At 32.1% G+C, this 21,144-nt stretch overlaps 1 pseudogene; it reads left to right on the forward strand.

Moving 5' to 3' along the window:
• Positions 1-19,319: 19,319 nt before the first annotated feature.
• Positions 19,320-20,033, forward strand: LOC141494851 (large ribosomal subunit protein uL30 pseudogene; annotated as a pseudogene).
• Positions 20,034-21,144: the final 1,111 nt, after the last annotated feature.

Raw genomic sequence — 21,144 nt, forward strand, 5'->3', positions numbered from 1 at the left:
CTGAGATTATATGGTGCTATTCTTGTTTCTATTATTTTTTTAAACATAATTTCTCTTCTTCAGGCCTCAGTCTCCTTATTTGTAAAATGAATCATTTAGAGTAGGTGATATCTAAAGTTCCCTCCAGATCTAACTTTCACTGGCTATATGGAGTTATATAGAAGAAAATGTGGATTAAGAGTAAGTGGCAACTCAAGGAGAACCTTAATGAATAGTTTTCAGTTTCAGGAAAGAGATATGAAAAGGAGTTTCCAAAAGAGAGAAGGGTTACAGGGGCTGAAGCTATTATTTTATTGGTATGGGGCATCACAGTGAATATTATGAAATACCCTTGTTCTTTAAGAAACCATAATTGGTCAGACTCTAGAGAAGCATGCGATGAATTACAGGATCTGATGCTGAGTGAAGGGAGCAGAACCAAGAAAACAATGTCCACATTAGCAACAACATTGTGAGTTGAACAATCTTGATGGAAGCAGTTCATGTCAGCAGTTCAGAGAGCTAGGACAACTATTAGACTAGCTATCCCCATCCAGAGGAAAACAAAACAAAACAAAACAAAAAAAGCCCTTCAGAATCTAATGAACACTATATTCACTTTAAAAAAGTTTCTCTTATATACTTCTTTCCCTTAATCCCAATTCCTCATCCTGAAAATGTCTAATCTGTAAATAAGTTTAACACAAATGTGTATGTATATTAACCTGAACTGTTAGTCACTGAGGGGAGCAGGGTGGAAAGAGAGGATGGAAGGAAATTTAGTAACTTAAAATATACATATGCAAATGGATGAATGTTGAAAAACTTTCATAACATGTATTTAGAAAAATAAAACATATTAAAAAATTAAATAGAAAAAAATATGCTGGAGAGGAGGAAGCATTTTCTTTGAGTCTGAGAACCTTAATATATTACTGCATCTAACAGAAAGACACTTTAAATAGACATAAGTAAAGGTCAGTGAGAAATTGAGATAAGAAGTAGATTTAGTTAATTATTCATATATCTCAGCATTAGTTTTTTTTGTTTTTGTTTTTTGTTTTAGATTTTTGCAAGGCAATGGGGTTAAGTGGCTTGCCCAAGGCCACATGGTTAGGTAATTATTAAGTGTCTGAGGCTGGATTTGAACTCAGGTACTCCTGACTCCAAGGCCAGTGCTCTATCCACTGCACCACCTAGCCACCCCAGCATTAATGTTTATACCTGAGTTTTTCAAACTCAAAACTTGTTTAACTTATTTTGGTCTATCTAATCTCCCTCCATGAGAAGGCAAATTTCTAAAATGAAAGAGTTGTGCTTGGTATTTTCCAGTATGGTGCTGGACAGTTTGCCTGGGGAAAACAGGAATGGTACAGAGGACAGTACTTTGGTAGGCCAAGGGCAATTCCTCCTCCCTGAGTTAAGTAAAAATTCATAAAAAGAAGGAAAGGACAAACCACTTATATAAGAATGAATATATATATATATATATATATGTATATGTAAGATAAACAGTATGATATGAGCAGCCACTAAAGGTAAGATATTGTGATGGGAAAACAGCCCCTTTCTTAGTTTAAGAGATATTTTGGCACATGTAGTAGGTGAACTTATTGTTATTGCTTTTTATGTGGGCCTATTCATATACTTTGACAGTTAAAAATGCTTTTCAATCTTTCATACAAGGGATTAGAAAAAGTAAGCCACATGAAGCATATTTGCCTAATAACTTGAACTTAAGTAGAAATAATTGACCTTTGTGTGACTACATTGCTAAATTGGAATATTTTTTTGTGAGATTTTCAATACATCATATCCTTTGTATACAGGATTAATGAACATTGGTATGTGAAGATGAAAAGTTTTACAAATTTGAAAATCAACAGACTAGAAATGATCTCAGCTTCCTAATAGAGATACCACAAACTGCTCTGCAATGCTTAATACATGCTAACACCAAAGAATCTTATAAGAAATTTATATAATTGTTTTTGTAAAAATAAGTTATCATTATTATCCTTATTGTTAGCATTTATAATAGTATTTAAAGGTTTGCAAGACATTTTGTAAATATTATCTTCTTTGATCCTCATAAGACCACTGAGCTAGGTGCTATTATTATTATTCTCATTTTGTAGAGGAAGAAACTGAGGTTGAGGGGGTGATTAACTTGTTTAGCAATAAACTCAGGTCTTCCTAAATTCAATCCCTTGCCATTGTCCTGGGCAGTTTAAGTCTACAATATCCCCATTCTGTTTTTAATACCATCATAATGTCTCCTTATTTACTATCTTTAAAAATGTTAAAATCCCTCCAATATTTATGAAACATTCACTTAATTCACTTATCCTCTCTATTTTTCTATATATTTCCTCTCTTTACTGAACAATTAACTTGCATATGCTGTTTACCCTGGAGGTCACTATTTCCCTCTCACTCGTTTCTATTTATTTTTTTTTTTTTAGGTTTTTCACAAGGTAATGCGGTCAAGTGGCTTGCCCAAGACTACACAGCTAGGCAATTATTAAGTGTCTGAGGCAGGATTTGAACTCAAGTACTCCTGACTCCAGGGCTGGTGCTCTATTCACTGCACCACCTAGCTGCCCCCCTCACTCATTTCTCATCCCTTTGCAATCTGATTTTTAATCTCATCTGACTCCACTGAGATTGTTCTCTTCAAGGCACCGATGATCATATAATTGTCAAATCTGGTGGCATCTTCTTACCTTTCAACTTTTTTGACCTTTCTGTAAAATTTAATATTATTTAGCCCTCCTCCCCCCATAGCTACCATTTCCTCTTTCCATTTTGTTGAGACTGCACTTTGATGATTATCCTTCAATATGCTTGAATACTCCTTTGAAAGATCATTATAGACTTCCCACTACCAATATGTGGGTATGGTTTAGGGCTGTACCTTGATCACTCTTCTCTTTCCATTTTCTTCTTGATAATCTAGTCCAATCCCAACGATTCAATGATCTTCTCTTTGAAGATAACTCTCTAAACTACCCTCTCTTATGAGGAATATTCTATTCCTCAGTTCTATATAGTTCTATATATAATTCTATACCAGTTGCCTAATATACATTTTAATTGAAATGCCTTATGGGCAAGTGTTTTAACATTTCAGAAAATTTTATTTATTCTTCTGTAATTCTGATTTCTGTTGAAGGTACCAATATCTTTCTAGTCAAATCATTTCACATCTTTTGTGATATTCTAAACAGTTCTCTCTTTCTTTCTCTCTCTCTCTCTCTCTCTCTCTCTCTCTCTCTCTGTCTCTCCCCCCATATGCCATCATCACTTCCAAATGTTTTTAATTTTCAAACTCTCCCTACAATACCTTAAACAACTGACCTGTTGCTCTCCATATTTCATTGAATATTTATCATCTCTCTATTCCTTGAAAGACTCTCTCCAAGATCCATATTAAATATATATATATATATTTTTTTTTTTTTAATTTCTACCTCTTAGAGTTAAGGTTCAGCTCGTGTCATCTCCTATTCTGACCTCTTTCCCTTAAATTATTAGGTATTTACTTTGCATGTTATGTTGTATGTATATTGTATTTCCTTTATTCACTTTGTGATTGTTTTCCCCACTTCAATCAATATAAGCTCAATAGTACTGGCATTATTTTAATTTTACCTTTTAATCCAAGTGTCTGGTACCTGGTACATAGTAGGTACTTAACAATTACTTATTGCATGAATTAATGAATATATGAAACAAGTTTAATGCCTTCATTTATTTCTTATAAATAGGGGGGAAATATATCATGCTCTTACAAATAGGGGGACATATATCATGTCCCAAAATGGATTTTAATTTCAACTTTTTTCCCTTATATTCATATAAAAATTATCCTAAAATACTAAATTTCATTCTGTGACCTTCTTTTAGCATATAAATACAATGAATACCACCAAAATCAGTACTAATCCTTTGATTGGCAAAAATGGAAGCAATAGATTGACTTCTCAATGTTAGTCAAAACATAATTTCCAAGTTAGTTTTCCTAATAAGCTATCCAAATAAGAGATGGTGTGATTTGTCACTTGCCATATTTAAACCCTAATGAATATGAATATACCTATTTATTCATATGAGGAGCTCTGGGAGCATGAAGTAGTAGAAAAAGTAGGGAGCTAATTACTTGTAAAATAAAACAAAAATCAACAATGGAAACAAAACCAACAATTACAAAATTTTTCAATGAGGTATAAAATACTGACATTTTTCAAACTCAATATGGTTCCTATAAGAAATATAAGCAAATATTGTTAAAACTATAGTACCAAATCTTGAATCATTACCATAAAGAATAAAACATATCTGTATTCTATGACAAAAAAAACAAAATATAATCTAATTTTCAAAAGTATGGAACTGTTCATTAATTCATTAATCAGGGTAATGTTTATGCTCCTTTGCAAATTAAGACAATTTGTTTGGGCTTGTCTTTTTGGAGTCTTTATTGACTAGATTTATTAATCCAGACTGGAAAACTGTAAATTCTGACTGAATAGTAATTTTAGGACACACCAATTATTCAAGCAAAGATTTTTGGATCATTTTATTCACATAGGAAATGTATATAATACTTTATATTAAGAAATTATATTAAGAAAAAACCAACTAACTTCCTCTTTGGAATGTGAAAAAAAGGAAGTATAATGGAGGTAGAAGAACAATGTTAAATATTAAAATTCTTTTTTACTCAAATTATTGACAAGTATTCTTTTTTACAAGGCAAAAAAGGGCCTGTGCTCTATCCACTGTGCCACCTAGCTGCCCCTAAGAATTCTTTTTTAAAGGTAAAAATGTATTTTTATATCCCCTATTCATGACTCTTTAACTCAAATGGGTCTAGATACCAAATACAGACTGAATCTACAGTTATGATGAATGAAGTGCTAGTTGAACTGCTTTAAGAATTTAATCTTTATGTACCTTTAGAAATTTGAAACATAACTACTGAGTGATACTTGTGAAAATTCCCTCCTACTTTTAATCCATCTGAGACCATCTAAACGGACAAAATATTGAATTTTTCAAGGTATTAAAAAAAACTTCTTATAGTCTGAGAATGATTATCTTTTCAATTTATTTTATTTTTAATTCATAGAATATAACAAACATTTTTGTTACATAGTATAATTTAAGAGATGATTGCACATGAAATTGCATTTCCTTTTTAAATATACTATAAAGTTTTCAAATAAATTTATCTTTCCCTTTTTTGAGAATTCTAATGACAATTTCCATCCATAAGAAGGATTCCCAATTTTCATATTAGACAAGTTGGAAGAATATATATACATATATATGTAGGTATGAGTCTGTAATTTTTAAAGTATTCTGGAACAATTAAGCAATTACCAATTCTGACAAACCAGCAATAATTTTTATAAGGGAAACTCAAAACCAATTAGATTGTAAGTTGAGAGGATTGACAGTAAGAAAAAAAGGATGTTAGAAAGATATAGTTAAGAAGAATCTCAACATTGTTCCTAAGAAATGTCATAAGGTCAATATATTGTTCTAGACAAGCAAGGAAGGTTTTCTTCAAATGAATTATATTGGATTGCCAGTAATGTTCGGCAGAGCATATGGTCAACTGAAAGGTACAATATAAGGAAGACGTTTTTAAGAGGTACAATTGCCTGTCTATAATTAAACTGACCAACTTTGGTATCTTTAAGTCATTTGAACTATTTATTGAGGATGAAGTATACTTAGATAAACCTTCAGGGCTTTTAGAAAGTGTGCAACCACACTATGTAGTGATCTGGGGAACAATTTGCTAAATATTTACTATCTTTTCTTCCATGAATATGCCAGTAAAGAGGCCAAATATAAAGATAAGATAGTTGTTATATGTGTGTTTTCCTGGTATCTTGAAATTTGTGACAACAATAACAAGTATGTATCTGTATATGAGAGTACGATTGTTTCTGTATGATCGTTGAGTTATTAGGAATGTTGAACTGGGCCTAACAATATGACAGTGGCCACAATGTAGTACAGCTAAATGAACTCATACTACAAAATTCATTGAACATATATTTTAAAAAATTTATTTTCATCCATTTGTACATACATATTTCCAAGATACAAAATTTCCCTCCATCCTCCCTTCCCACTCCCCTCCCCTCAGCAGGGAACAGTCAGGTTAGTATATTTTACATGCATTTTTTGTTAAATATATTTACAAATTAATAATTTCTGGCATGAGGAATTAGGATTAGGGGAGAGAGAGATACATAAGAGATAATTTTTTATAAATTATTCATCAGATTCAGAAGTTTTTTTCTATGTGTTTTGTTTTGTTTTGTTTTTCTTCCTTTGGTTGGGGATAATATAGTCCATAACCAGTCAAATACAGTTGTCCTAGCTCTCTGAATTGTCGAGAGGAATTGCTTCCATCAAGGTTGTTCATCTCATACTGTTGCTGATGTGTACATTATTCTCTTGGCTCTACTCCTTTGAACCTATAGTTTTGAAAAATTGGGTCCAGTTCCCAGCTCTATCATTTATTTACTGTGTGACTATAAGAAAATATCTTAACATTTTTGACACTTTATTTATATTAAAGAAGGATGAAATTAAAAATATAAAATATACCTGTATAATGTCTGCTATGTCTCTAAAGTCTATTTAAGATGTTATAGGAATCAATGGCTATAAGCTCTTTGAAATTTCTAAAAGATATTAGGATAAATTTTTATATTTATTTCTTTAAAATAAATTAGTCATTATGATACTAGGAGTGATTATTTAGGAAATAAATTCAAAGTCAGGAAAATATAGCTATAAAATAGTATATATTTTAATAAAGTCATATAAAGAAAGAAATGACTATCCTAATGATTGGTATTAGAATAAAAATGTTCATAAACATTCTGGAAAAGAAGATTTTGCCATGAAATCTCAAGTATACAAATGATTATTAACTTCTAGATAGTGAAATATTAAGTTAATAGTAATTTAATAGCAGATAAATATGTCTAAATGGTCATTTAATCGATAAATGAACTTCAATGAAGGTAAATTAAAATAATGCACTTTTTCTCATTTAAATGATCATTTACTAAATTCCTTCTAAGGGTAAGATACTTTTCTTTTTATAAGGATACCAAATGATATCAAATAATGAAATGAATGACGATAAAAGCCCTTCTAGGCATAAAAATTATACTTTCCTTTTTTTTAACTTTTCTATGATAACGTTTTTTTGATTCATACTGCCCACAAACTTCTTCAGTTGTTTTAAGAAATCTAAATTCCCATGTTTAATCAAAGTAATTCACATTGTGAGAGTCAAATTCAAACTATGCTCATTGGCTATTGCTTGAATAGGAATCAGAATCAGGAAAAGTAATCGGAATAAAACATTCCTAGATGTTTAGAACAGAAGAGACATCAGAAGCATTTTAAGTCATTACAGAATTTAGACGTCAATCTAAATAATAATAATAATAATAATAATAATAATAATAATAAAAAATTATTCTGATGTAGGCTATGCCTTAATAGCATGTGGATCATCATCAGGTTGAATTAATAGAAATAAATAAAATTTATTTTATCTTGTATAAAGTCATGATGTAACTGCATTTTGACTATTATGTGTGCTACTGATCTGTCTGAAAAAAGGATTCAGAGATATTTAAATTTCTATAGCTCTATAACCTCCTAGATAAGTTCCCAATCAAAGGCATAGATCATAACCATGTTTTCTTATCTTTTGGGTTCTTTTCCATATCTCTACTGAATACAAATCTAGAGGAATGAAACTTTTCTGTTATCTCATGCCCATTTGCTCAGTCTATTTCCTTTTCTGGTCCTACAATATCCTCAATTTTCTTTCATGAATCTTTTTGTACATAGATCATAAATGTCAAGGTATAACAGTCTTCTCATGCTCTACATATTTATTTCTTTTCTCTTTGTAAGTGTTCTTATGACATTCTAGTCCTACATCAGACACACACACACACACACACACCTAGCTATAATGATCAGCTGAGATTAGGGAAGAGGAAAAACTATCATTTTTTTAATTGTAGAGGAATGACAGATATTTCAATTGAGTAAGATGGAAGAAAAGACACAACAAATCTATATCATAAAGAACATAATGACTAGAATCAAGATCTAATTACAAAATTTTGGTATAATAAAATGATGGAAAATGTCTGATAGATAAGTTAAAGACAAATAAAAGAATGAATTAATAGAAAATGAGTAGCAATCTTATAGAATTAAACCAAGATTTGAAAATTGCTCAATATAAGAAGCTTTAAAATATTGCATAAATTAGTAGATGGGGGCAGCTAGATGGTGCAGTGGATAGAGCTGGTCCTGGAGTCAGGAGTAGTTGACTTCAAATGTGGCCTCAGATATTTAATAATGACCTAGCTGTGTGGCCTTGGGTAAACCACTTAACCCCACTGCCTTGGGAAAAAAAATAAATTAGTAGATGATAGATCCTTAAACTATACATCCACAATGTACAAGATCCTTGTTAAACAAATTAGTGTTACTGTCAGGGGCAGAACAGCAGGATGCATAAATAACAAGTATGAATTATCATTTTAAGTTTTCCCTTCTTTGAATAAAAAATATTCAAAGGCTACTTAGGAAAGTCAGACTCCTTTATACTAGTCTTGTCTTATATTATCCTCATTCACTCTATATTTCAAGCTAACTATTTCACATTCCCTAGACTCTTATGCCTTTCTGTTTTCACTCATATTTCTTATATGATGCCTCTCCTGTCCCTTTTGATCTACTGACTTATTTTTTGTTTGTTTGATCAAGTATTTTTTTTTTTGCCTAGACTTAAAGTGCATTATTCATTGGCCAAACTTACTTCTCAATGACACAAAAGTTTTGTATTTCTGTTGTATTTCTGACATGGGTTGGTTCAATCCTCTCTAATCATCTTGATGCCCCTCTAATCTTCTTTCCACTCAAGGAGGGGTTCAATATATTGGAGTAATCCATTAGCTTCAGACTGTCTGTGAAGCAGATATTATAGACATGAACTGTTATTTCTGGCATGTGCTGACACATTTGGCATCCTGAGTTCTTATTGTCCTTGGAAACTTTCCTCAAATCTTAGATCCTTCAATGAGGCCTTGTACATACTCTGTTTGTCATACTCTTTTTCTTTAGTACTCCCTAAATACTAAGTTTTGCCCTCTTTTGCTTGACAAATTTGTTATGTTGTATTATACTTCTCTTTTTTATGCACTATATTCTCCTATTAAATGGTAAGTTATAGGAAGGTAGGGATTGTGTATTATTCAAATTGTGTGACAAATAGGTTACTTTGAATTAAGTTGAACTGAAATTTTACAAATATATTTGATTGCATTCTTCCATTTTCAAAGATTCTTATTAGAATGCCAACTTCAATCAGATGTTCAAATGACTAAGAGATCATGGAAATGCATGAAACCTTACTTTAAAAGCACTAAAAAGGTTGATTTGTCCATCAGAACCACAACAACTACCTACCTTAATTTATGAATTTCCCAGAGTTTTCTCATCAGGCCCTAAAAACTTCTATTTTAGCTGTTGCTCTACTTATTAACTTTAGATATCACATATTCATTCCTGCTGCTGTCTTTGTGTGTGTGTGTGTGTGTGTGTGTGTGTGTGTGTGTGTGTGTGTGTGTGTGTGTACACTCTTCTAATAGAAGAAGGATTCTGAGCTATTGGTTGAATAGGAATCAGAATCAGGAAAAGGAATCAGAATAAAGCAATTAATAATAAATTGCCTATTATTGTACCTTCTGCCTATCTATTGCCTGGCCACACTTTAAGACTCATAAGACCCAAGATTTCTTCAAGATGCCTTAATTGAACCCACTCAGATGTTGTTCTTTTCTTCCTTCAAATTTCTTTTCATTTTTATTCTTATATATAATTTGACAGTTATTTATTGTAAAGAGTTTAAAGAACTATAACTGCTCTGCATGTGAAGGAAATAAAGAGGTCACCAAGTTAATCTCAAACTAAAGCATCATATTTAGTATTAATTCATCCTCTGATGGAAGATATTCATAGATGGAATGCTCACCATCTTCTTTGCTTCAACTTTTATAATGGATTGGAAATTTTTCTTCCCACCCACAGGATAAAAGCATAACAGTTTTTTTCAACTTTTAGAAGATACTTGTCACCTTTCCTTGACGTGTAGCTGCTTCTCTATCCTAAACATAATTTCTCCTTTCTGAGCTATAGCATCTGTAAAATCAGTGCTGCACTATGATTTTTAAGAATAGTTAATCTCTGGTTCCTATTATCCTTTGAGATATTCACTCTTGGTTATATTGTTTATAAGGGTAACAGATCCACTCTTTCAAAATAGTGTCACTTGAGCTAATGTGACACCCCTCTATAGGCATCTTTCAAGATTGAACATATGGATACACATGATTCCTAAGACGAGTGCCAATTGAAGAATATTGCCAAAATTCAAAGCTGTGCCAAGAAGCTTCTGGCTTCCTAAACATGACTAAGCTTTTGTAAGGAAGTCAGCCAAGGAAGAGTTATGTTTGTTTTTGGCCATAGCCTCTAAGTAAAACCAAGTGATCCAAATAACTGCACATTATCATATTGAAGCACATTGTGTTTTGAGCTAAGAGAAAAATTCCTAGGTCACACCAATTCACAGTCCTGTCTCATGTTACACACTCTACATATTTATACTTCTGTATTGGCCAAGAAATATAGACAAAAATCAGATCCAAGAATTGTTTACAAAGATGAATCAAAATATATACACAAATTAATTGTCAATTACAAAATTGCAGTCTCTAAGGAAGTAGCCAATTGGGCAAATAGGGATTCATTGAGGTTGAACTGAACTTCTCTTCAATAGTGTAATCCTGAAAGCTTTTCTAGTGTTATTTTTTTCTGAGACCATTCTGATTTTCTGCTATATATGGGAGATTGTAACAAATATAGGAGGGAGAATTATAAATTAAGAAATAAAGTCAGTGCATGTTACCAAATAGACAATCAATTCTTGATAGTTGACAAGGAATCATATTTATGGCACTACAACAAAAAGTTTTGAAAGTAATATACCTATATCTATTCAGAAGTGTGAGGAATAAATACTATTTTAATAGAAAATTATAAATTCCATGGTAAACCCAATCATTCGTCATTCCAATTCCATTATCTCCTTTGTTCTTAAATTTTTTGCTCCCTTGTCCAAAAAAAAATATTCGTTACTGTATTTGAACTCTTGATCTTACCATTTGCCTTCTCTGCTCCTACTCAGAAGATATTAAATTAAACTAAAAGGAAATAGCATAATTGTACTCACTATTTACTTTGCACATTGATGTCAATCAACTTCAAATGGGACCTAAATGCAATAGGTAAGTCCTTTTATTCCTTCCTAAGTGATTTCATATCTCATTCTTCATAGAACTATTCTAAACAATCTCTTCTTCTTCAAATGCTCCCATGTCTTTATCTGCTCCCTCACTTTGATCTGAAGCTCTTGCTTCTTTCTTGAAGAAAAAAGTGATACAACTAGACATACGCTCTCTTTTCTTCCATTTTCTATATCTCAAAACCCCCAAATATTTGCCTCCTTTTTTGTAGGTCCTTAAAGTGCTATATAAATGCTAGTTATTATTTTAAATCATCTCTCCCTCAAATCTTTAAACTTTTTCTTTCAATTTATATCTCTCATCCTGTTCACAAAGATGTCCTTCTACTACATCCCTAAAACAAACAAACCCAAAAGCTTAACTAACATCTACTGAAGCTATTCCAATATATACCTTTATCACCATTATGTCTTGAAAAAAAAGTGTCTATACTTGCCTCCATTTTTCTCCTCTCACTTCTCAAACTTCTGCATTCAAACTTCTTACCTTATCACTTATCTGAAACTCTTTTCTCCAAAGTTGTGAATTTTCCCTTCACTGTCAAATCTGATGGAATATTCCCAGTGTTCATTCCTATCTGCTACTTTTGGGATTGTTGATCATACTCATCTCCTTGATACTCTGTTTCTGAGCTTGCATTACACTAATTTCTCTTGAATCCCCTACTAACTCTCTGACTTATATCAATATAATTGATCATCATGAGAAATAAAGATTATGAAAAATAGTAAGAAGTATGGTAAAACTTATACGAACTGATACACTATTAAAGCAGATAGGACTAAAGAGATCATGTGTACAATGACTACAAAACCACAAATGGAAAATCAATAAAAACAACAAAATTAAATTGAATTCTATAAAAGTATCATGATCAAGCATGACTCAAAAGAAAAGATGTACATTAATGTCTTCTTTGTAGAAGTATTAGGTTATAGATTTCGAAACATATATACTGTCAATATCTATTGATGTTTTGATTAGTCATGTTGAGACCCTTCCCCTCCTTGTTTCTTTTGTTTTTATTCTTTATTATAATCAATAATTTGGGGGCATATAAAAAATAAAATTTTATGACATTTAGAAATCTTTTCTTGGAAAGCAAAATACTTAGAGTATCAAATCTATTTATCAATTAAATCTACTTCCAAGTTCTATCAAATTTACTATTATATCTTCTTTTGAATTTGTTCCCTTTTTCCCTCTGGTACTGACACTTTCTTCATGAATGCCCTCATCACCTCATTCCTGGATTACTGCAATAACCTGTTAATTGGTTCCTCTGCCACAAGTCTCTCCCTTCTCCAGGTCATCCTCCACTCAGTTGTTAAAGTGACCTTTCTAAAGGACAGGACTTACGATGTCATCCACCACCCCACTACCCCCTGTAAATGCCAGTGACCTCCCCCATCACCTCCAGAAGTAAAACCAAAAACCTCTATTTGGCATTCCAATTCTTCACAACTTCTCTCTTCTCAATTTCATTTATCCTCTGCCTGCTTTCCCCCAATTATATGGTGCAATTAAGTGATATTGTCCTCAGTCTCCCAGCTCCAAGCATTTTCAATCCTTCATGCCTAATACTTTCCCCATTTCCACATTTTAACTTCTCTGGTTTTCTTCAAAACCCATTTAAAATCATACCTTCTACAAGACAATCATTTACCCTTTTTTATATCCCCTTGCTTAACATAGCATCTAAAACATAGTAGACTGACTACTTACTCTCTAGTATCAGTATTTTTGAGGCTATCATAAATAATAGAAAATTTTAATGGAAGAAAAGAGGAAATGAGAAAAAGACAGAGGAAAAAGGTAATTCTACATTTGTAACCATAGGCCACCTATCTAATCTCCTCAGAGCTGCTTCTGTTTAATTTTACTCAGTTCATTACAAGTACTTATACAGTACTTTATATTCAGGCATCTTTGGAATTTATATACCCATGAGGACCAAGGATAGTTTGTAAAAATAATTTTAATTTCTGGCATCTTGGGAATCTATGTCCCTGACTACCCAGTCTTCCTTTATTAAGTCCTGTTTGTGTGAATATATTTAAAGTTATTTTTTATTGGAATAAATCTATTTTAGTAGCAAAATTGCTTTACACTAATATGCATACAAGCAGAATATTAAGAAACATAACAGGATTTAGTGTAGAGTCTAAAATTTGACCTTTAAATATATGATTAATATTTGAAAATTAATAGTAAATGAAATATTTCATACTTCATATTTTACAGTGCTGCTCTAATTAAATATATAATTTCATTATAAATATTAATTTTCATTAGTAGATAAACAATTGAGTTCATCTTTTAGGATTTGAATTTGTCTTTTTTTCCCACTAAGCTATTTTTTATTTTTTCATGCACAGCTTGCCTGGCAGGATTGTAATGCATGGGATAAATCTTATCTCCCATGTAGGATCTTTCTTTAATATACTGATTGCAAACTGGAAGAAGATAACTGGTCCACTGAAACTCATTTTTCACATTTTCACAGCAGAAATGTTATTTACCGTAATAGGTAATGAAATCCTACAAGGCAGCTCTAGGGTACCATCAAACTGACAGATTTGCAGTAACAGTATTTTCATTATAGGAATGTCAACACTTATTTCTTACAAGACACATCAATAATACAGTTGTGCATTTACCACAGGTGTCTGTAAATATAATTCCATTAACAGTGATTAAGCACCTACTATATGTAAGTCATTTTACTATGTGCTAGGGATATAAAAATTATTACATGAAGCCTGATCTCATAGAACTTCCTTGAAACCTATATATTGCCCTTGTGACTTTAAGTAAATGATTTTACCCCTCATGACTCCATTCATCAACCATAAAATAAGGAAATTGAACTAGATGATTTCTAAGGTCCCTTCCAATTCTAAATTCTTTGAACCTATGATCTTATAATGTGTGTGTGGGGGGAAGTAAGAGAATACAACATGTGGATGATATAAAAGGTAGAAAGTGTTAAGAACAAAGGAAATATTTAAAGAAAAATTTACAGAAAATATAAGGAGAAAAATAATCACTTTTTTGGAGAATAAATAAGAGACGGGAAGTAGTCCCTGAGATAAACCTTGAGGGAAGAAAAGTTAATCAATAAGTGAAGATGGGGAATTGTCTGCATGGGGAGTTGTCTGGCATGGGGAATTGTCTTCACAAGCATTCAAAAGTGATGAGAAGAATAAGAGTTAAGAATAATTTGCAGTTCAGTGTAACAGGAATGCAGGGTGTTCATGAAGGAATATAGTATGAAATAATCCTAGAAAGAGAGATTGGAGTAATTTTGTGGAAGATTAAAAATGCTAGGATATGTTTTATCTTCTAGACAAAAGGAGCAATTGAAGAATACTGAGCAATAAAGTAACATGGTCAGAGCAATGCACTAGAAAAATTATCAGAGGAAGGGATATTTACTTTCAGTGAGGCTATGACTTACCAAGAGACCTTGATCTTTGAAAGCCATGTGGCTAATCATGCACAAGAAATTATTTGTGGAATATCAAACCTCTCCATTTTTGATCAGTATTGTGAAGAGAAATTTGGGGACCAATATATCTTGCTAGTTCAGCTTCCAAGAGTTCAAAATAATCCTTTCTAAAATACTCCCACTGGGTAGAAAATAATCAAAACATACTTAATTAAATTTCTGAGAAACCAATAAAATTTTTAGCAAAATTAATTCTGTAATGATTGAAGCTTATCTAAAAATTAGCATAATTTGAAAATCTTTGATAAACATCTTGAGAAGTTTTAGTGTCCAACTTGTAATTGGATTTATTTTAATACATTGACCTAAATTTTAATGATGATGCCCTTCATCAATGCCATTTTGCTCCTGACATTTTTAATTTCAATGCATATTTTCTATTTTTGAGAATTCTTTATTCTAAAGAAATAATAGCAAAAGATTATCCTACTCAGTAATGGTATAGGTTATATTTCTCTCTCTCTCTCTCTCTCTCTCTCTCTCTCTCTCTCTCTCTCTGTGTGTGTGTGTGTGTGTCTGTGTGTGTTTATGCATGTGAGAGGGTGATTTAACTACTAGGTTTTTCTGCATTAAATATCAGAAAACATTTTAGGACCATGAACTGAACAATCTACTTATGACTTCTAGATCTAGAACCCTTGGGAAATAATTAGAATGTATGAGATTTTATGCATATAATTTCATCAAAACAATATTAGAACAAAGGAAAGGGAAGGAAGGGGAGGAAAGCATTGCTTAAAAAGAACAGGGTTTTTAAATTTTCATCATATATAACTACAGAAATTCTAATTGGTGGAACAAAAACAAATTTAAAAAAACAATGGATTTTATACATAGCATATTTCTTTGGGGTTTTCAATGACTATTTTCCATATACTTCCTTTACAATCAATTTTTTTAGGTTTTTGCAAGGCAAATGGGGTTAAGTGGCTTGCCCAAGGCCACACAACTAGGTAATTATTAAGTGCCTGAGACTGGATTTGAACCCAGGTACTCCTGACTCCAAGGCTGGTGCTTTATCCACTATGCCACCTAGCCGCACCCTTTACAATCAATTTTAATAAACTACTGGTATCATTAAATAATGTGAAGCTAGTTTATGATTAGTAAAATAAAATTCTTTAGCTTGGTCTGATTAACTCAGTATCAGTTGTATCATTTTGTAGCTTTTAGTGTGGCAGGCAGAAAACATAGAAGTATAAAAGTAAAAATAAACAAAGCATAATACAAACAGAATAGACTAAATAGACCAAAACCAAAGCAAAATACAAACATAATAGACCAATAAACCAAAATTTCTAAGCCAAGTCATCAGAATTCTCATAAGCAGCATGAATAAATGGAAGTGTAAAATTTATCTGAATATGACAATGAAAATGTATAGGTCCTGGTAGAATTAGCTAAATAATAATTCACTTCAAGGCAAATGCTTTATCAAGGGAGTTTAAATAATGTTGCACGGGGATTAAACTCTTTATTCTACAGTACAATTTCACCAACTAGAATGTTTAGACATATTGGATGGATATGATTTGAGATTTATTACCATAGAAAAATATACCTTGCTAAGATGGTATTTGTCCTTCAGTCTCAAATATGACCATGACATCAAGGAGGTGATATCATGACAAGTACGTGAAATGGATTTGAGTGAGAGTGTGCTGGCTAAGTCACCATCCTCATTTTCTCTTCCAGAGCCAACCAGGTCCCATGACCAAATATGAATCAAGGTGACTGGAGATGGCCCTGGATGCAAGACAAGTGACTTGCTCCAAGGTCACAAGTTAGAAGTGTCTGAGGCTGAATTTGAATTCAGGGTCAGAGGTCTATACTCTGTTCCCCCTTGTTGTCCAATAGGTTGTTAAGACTTAGTACAATGAAGATAAAATAATTTATATATCCACAAGGAATGAAGTTAATTAGTTGAAGTAAAAAGTCATATTCCTGCCCCATGTAATGAGCAGGGTAGAGTTGACAAAAAGCCAGAAGAAATCCAATCTTCTTCCACCCTCAGTCTTTGGAACTCTTCAAGTTTCAAGCCCCTTTAGATACTCCTGACTTCCAACTTCCAGCAGGAAGATGCAAGAGGCCAACCCTATTTTAGTATTCCTGAAGGAAAAGTCTCTGGAAATACATGATCGAAACTCTTGTAAACTCTACCATTCCCTCCACTCAGGATAAGGAATTCATCTCCACTAATAAGAAGAGAGCCACATAACAATTACTTTTGTTCAGGTATTATAATTCAGAAGGTGCTTAGAATTAAGGAAGTACTTAATAGGTTTGCTTATTGGTTGATTTATTGGTTGTGCTAGATTCTGGGAAAACGTTGGTCAGTGATTTCAACATTCATTTAGAGATGGACTAAGCAAGAACTGTGCTAAGCACTACCAGGGCATTTATATTCTTCTGGGTTATCTCCCACTTTAAATAACTAATTTACTCTTAAATCAGAAAATCTTCAAGACTCAGTTAAAGTTATAGAAGAAAAATAATAGCAAAATTCAGGTATAGCTCTCTATAAATTAAAGCAAATTTCAATAATCTGTTGATAACATTTTTTTCTTTTCCTTTTTAAATGGAGGTGTGAAAGCTCTATGGGGTAGAATGACACTTTTCCATTCGATTTCTTTTTTTTTTTCAATTTTTTTTTTAGGTTTTTGCAAGGCAAATGGGGTTAAGTGGCTTGCCCAAGGCCACACAGCTAGGTAATTATTAAGTGTCTGAGATTGGATTTGAACCCAGGTACTCTTGACTCCAAGGGGTGCTTTATCCACTACGCCACCTAGCCACCCCTCCATTTGCTTTCTATGTGATACCAAATGCATCTCCTAATCATATTTATAGCAATACACTACCCACAAATTTAAGAGTTGTAAGCTATCTCAGTGGCCATCTAATCAACCCTATACCCTAACCCTTTCATAGTCAATCACACTGTGAAAAACAAGATTGAATCTTTTGGATTTTTTTCAAAGTTTAGTGTAATATTTAAAGAACTTTTTCAAATTTTGTTGGATTTAGAAACTATAAGTGCTTTGAAAGAAAAAATTAAATAACTTTTGGACAGTTTATATTTTCTGAATTATTCAGTATTATTCCTTTAATTTCTCAGGCTATCTCCTGCAAATATAGCCCCTTTCTCCAGTCTCAAATCTCCATATTGTATTCTGGCTCCTCTAGTTTCTAGCTAGACTTCCCAAAGTCTACCCACTGTGCAGGAGGACCAACATACTACTTTCACCTCCCTCAAGCACAACCACAACAGTCAATTCCCCAATTTCCTTCTAGGATATCCCTTCATTTTTTAGAGGAAGAAACTAAATTCAGAAAAGAGAAGTCTCTTAACTAAGGTCATATTATCTTGGTAGAACTCGGACATGAACTGAAATATTCTCTCTCCATGTAACAGAATAGTCATTTTTAAATGTATGTTTATATCATTGATCCACTTCTTGCCTCCCTATTGCTCAGTTACTTGAATCCAATCTCTACTGTTAAGTTTAAGTGGATCAAATCTAAATGCTAAGTCTAACATACAAGGTTTTACTTCAACTAGAATCTTCCATACTTAACCAAATTCATCTCATGGTATTTCAGAAAAAGAAATACTTTCATGTCTATATTTTTTCTGGTATATACATAGATACATATATATATATATATATATATATATATATATACATACATAAACACACACACACATATATATATACACATATGTACATGGAAAGAGAAAGAGAGAATAGGATAAACATTTATTGAGTACATATTATGTTCCATGTACTGTGTAAAACACTTTAAATATTTTCATTTGATTGCATGACAATTTTGAGAAGTAGGTTTCATGATAATCCTTTTTATTTTCCTTTCAAATGAAGAATTTGAAGTAGAGAAAGATTGTGACTTACTTAGAGTCACTCAACTAGTAAGTATTTGAGATGGAATTTGAACTCAGTTCTTCTTGACTCTATTTACAACATTCTATTTATTGGGTTACCAAGCTGTACATGTTTTCTTATACTGAATGTAATCATCTCAAGGGTAAGGATCTAGATGAACTTTGCATTTCTATTCCCTTCACAGCACTTTTATACACACACACACACACACACACACACACACATTTGTACAATATTTTATTTTTGGCATCTCATTATATTTTAATAGTAATCATAAATATAGTAAACCCAGTTAAGTACTGACTATTGAATAAGTCATCTAGCTTCACATGCCTAGTAAGTGAGAAAGTCAGGAATCAAAGCTAAAGTCTCTGATGTCAAATCCAGGGTTCTTTCTGCAACATGGCAATAGTATCCATGTTTACAACAACTTTCCTGTCTTTTCTAATTCACTCTTAAAAATATCATTTTTCATTCCTCTTTTTTCTGACCGGAATCATGGTGGGTGTAGAAGAAAAGAAGAAGCTATCATCTGATCCAGAGTCCCTTCTGAAAAAGTGAAAGGTTTTTGCAATACCTAAGGCCAAGTGCCTAAAAAAGAAGGTGGCTATAAAAAAGCTCCATAAAATATGGAGAAAAGTTATCTATGAGAAAGCTAAAGTCTACCATAAGAAGTACAGACAGATATACAGAAGTGAAATCCAGTTGGCTAGAATGGCACGAAAAGCTGGCAACTACTATTTACCTGCTGAACCCAAGTTAGCTTTTGTGATAAGAATCAGAGGTATCAATAGTGTTAGCCCAAACGTCCAAAAAATATTGCAACTTCTTCAACTTCGATAAATCTTCAGTGGCACTTTTGTTAAGCTTTACAAGACTTCAATTAACATGCTGAGGATTGTGGAACCATACATTGCATGGGGTTATCCAAACCTGAAGGCTGTGAATGATTTGATTTATAAATGTGGTTATGGCAAGATCAAGAAACATAGAATTACCTTGACTGATAATGCCTTTATTGCAAAATCTCTTAGTAAATATGGAATTATCTGCATGGAGGACTTGATCCATGAGATCTACATTGTTGGCAAGCACTTCAAATATGCCAACAACTTCCTGTGGCCCTTCAAATTATATTCTCCATGAGGCGGAATGAAGAAAAAGACAACACATTTTGTGGAAGGTGAAGTTGCTGGTAACAGGGAAGACCAGATCAACAGGCTTATTAGAAGAATGAAATAAGAGTCTCCACCATGATTAGTTTTCTAATGATCTGCTAATAAAAATGGCTGTGATAAATTTGCAAAAAAATCATCATTTTTCTACAATATATTTATTAGAGTCATGAGACAAGTCTAAAAGAATAACATGTGAAATTATGAATAATTGAAGCCAACACCTCATGGAAAATGTGGAAGACTAATGAAAATTCTAAATTAGGATCTTAAGTACAATAAAAAGGTATTAAATAGATTTATAAACTCTAGATTTTGAGAGATTCTATACTTTTTATATAAAAATAGCATTGACCTTGTATGTCAAAATTTATATTTCTTGAGTTTTAAAATGCTGCTACCAACTTACCAAAATTTATGCTTACAATACTGCATTCTAAAATGAAGCAATCCAACAACTGAAACTTGTCAGGTTAAGGTTTACATCTTTTGGAAAACTAGGTCAGCACTTTCCATTTACTATTCAATCTACTCCCAAAGGATTGGGTCTGCCAAATACTTCAGGTAGTTAAGTGAATATCTTTTTTAAAAGACATCTATTTTAATGATTAAAACCCATGTAATTCTAAATCCTGGGTTACTATTATCAACATCATCATCTTCTTCACCGTTAATTTTAATCTCTGAAATCTTTTTTCACTTCACAACTTTCTCTTAGAAAATGTTAAATTTTACTATTCACCAGAAATATTAGAATAAAATCTTCATTGAAATATTTTAGTTTCTTTCTTTCTTTAGAGCTAAATAGAAATTTTCATGAAAGATTCTTTTTAGTTAAATATCAGGCAGAACCAAAAAAATGCTGTATACAGTAACAGCAATTTTTTTTAAAGGGACAACTTTGAGTGACAAAAGCAGTTTGACTATTATAAATACCCAAATTAATTCAAAAGACCTATGAAGGGAGTTACCATCTGCAACTAAATAGAAGTTTTGTTTGGAATGATTTTACACACACACACACACACACACACACACACAATTGATGCAACCCTTTGTTACAACAGGAGAAAAGGAAAAAAAGAAAGTTACATAATAACTTTATTGTATATTTAAAAGGAATATTAAGTTGTACCTAATAGGTCTGT

Source organism: Macrotis lagotis, chromosome 8, assembly GCF_037893015.1.
Source record: "Macrotis lagotis isolate mMagLag1 chromosome 8, bilby.v1.9.chrom.fasta, whole genome shotgun sequence".
Taxonomy (NCBI): domain Eukaryota; kingdom Metazoa; phylum Chordata; class Mammalia; order Peramelemorphia; family Peramelidae; genus Macrotis; species Macrotis lagotis.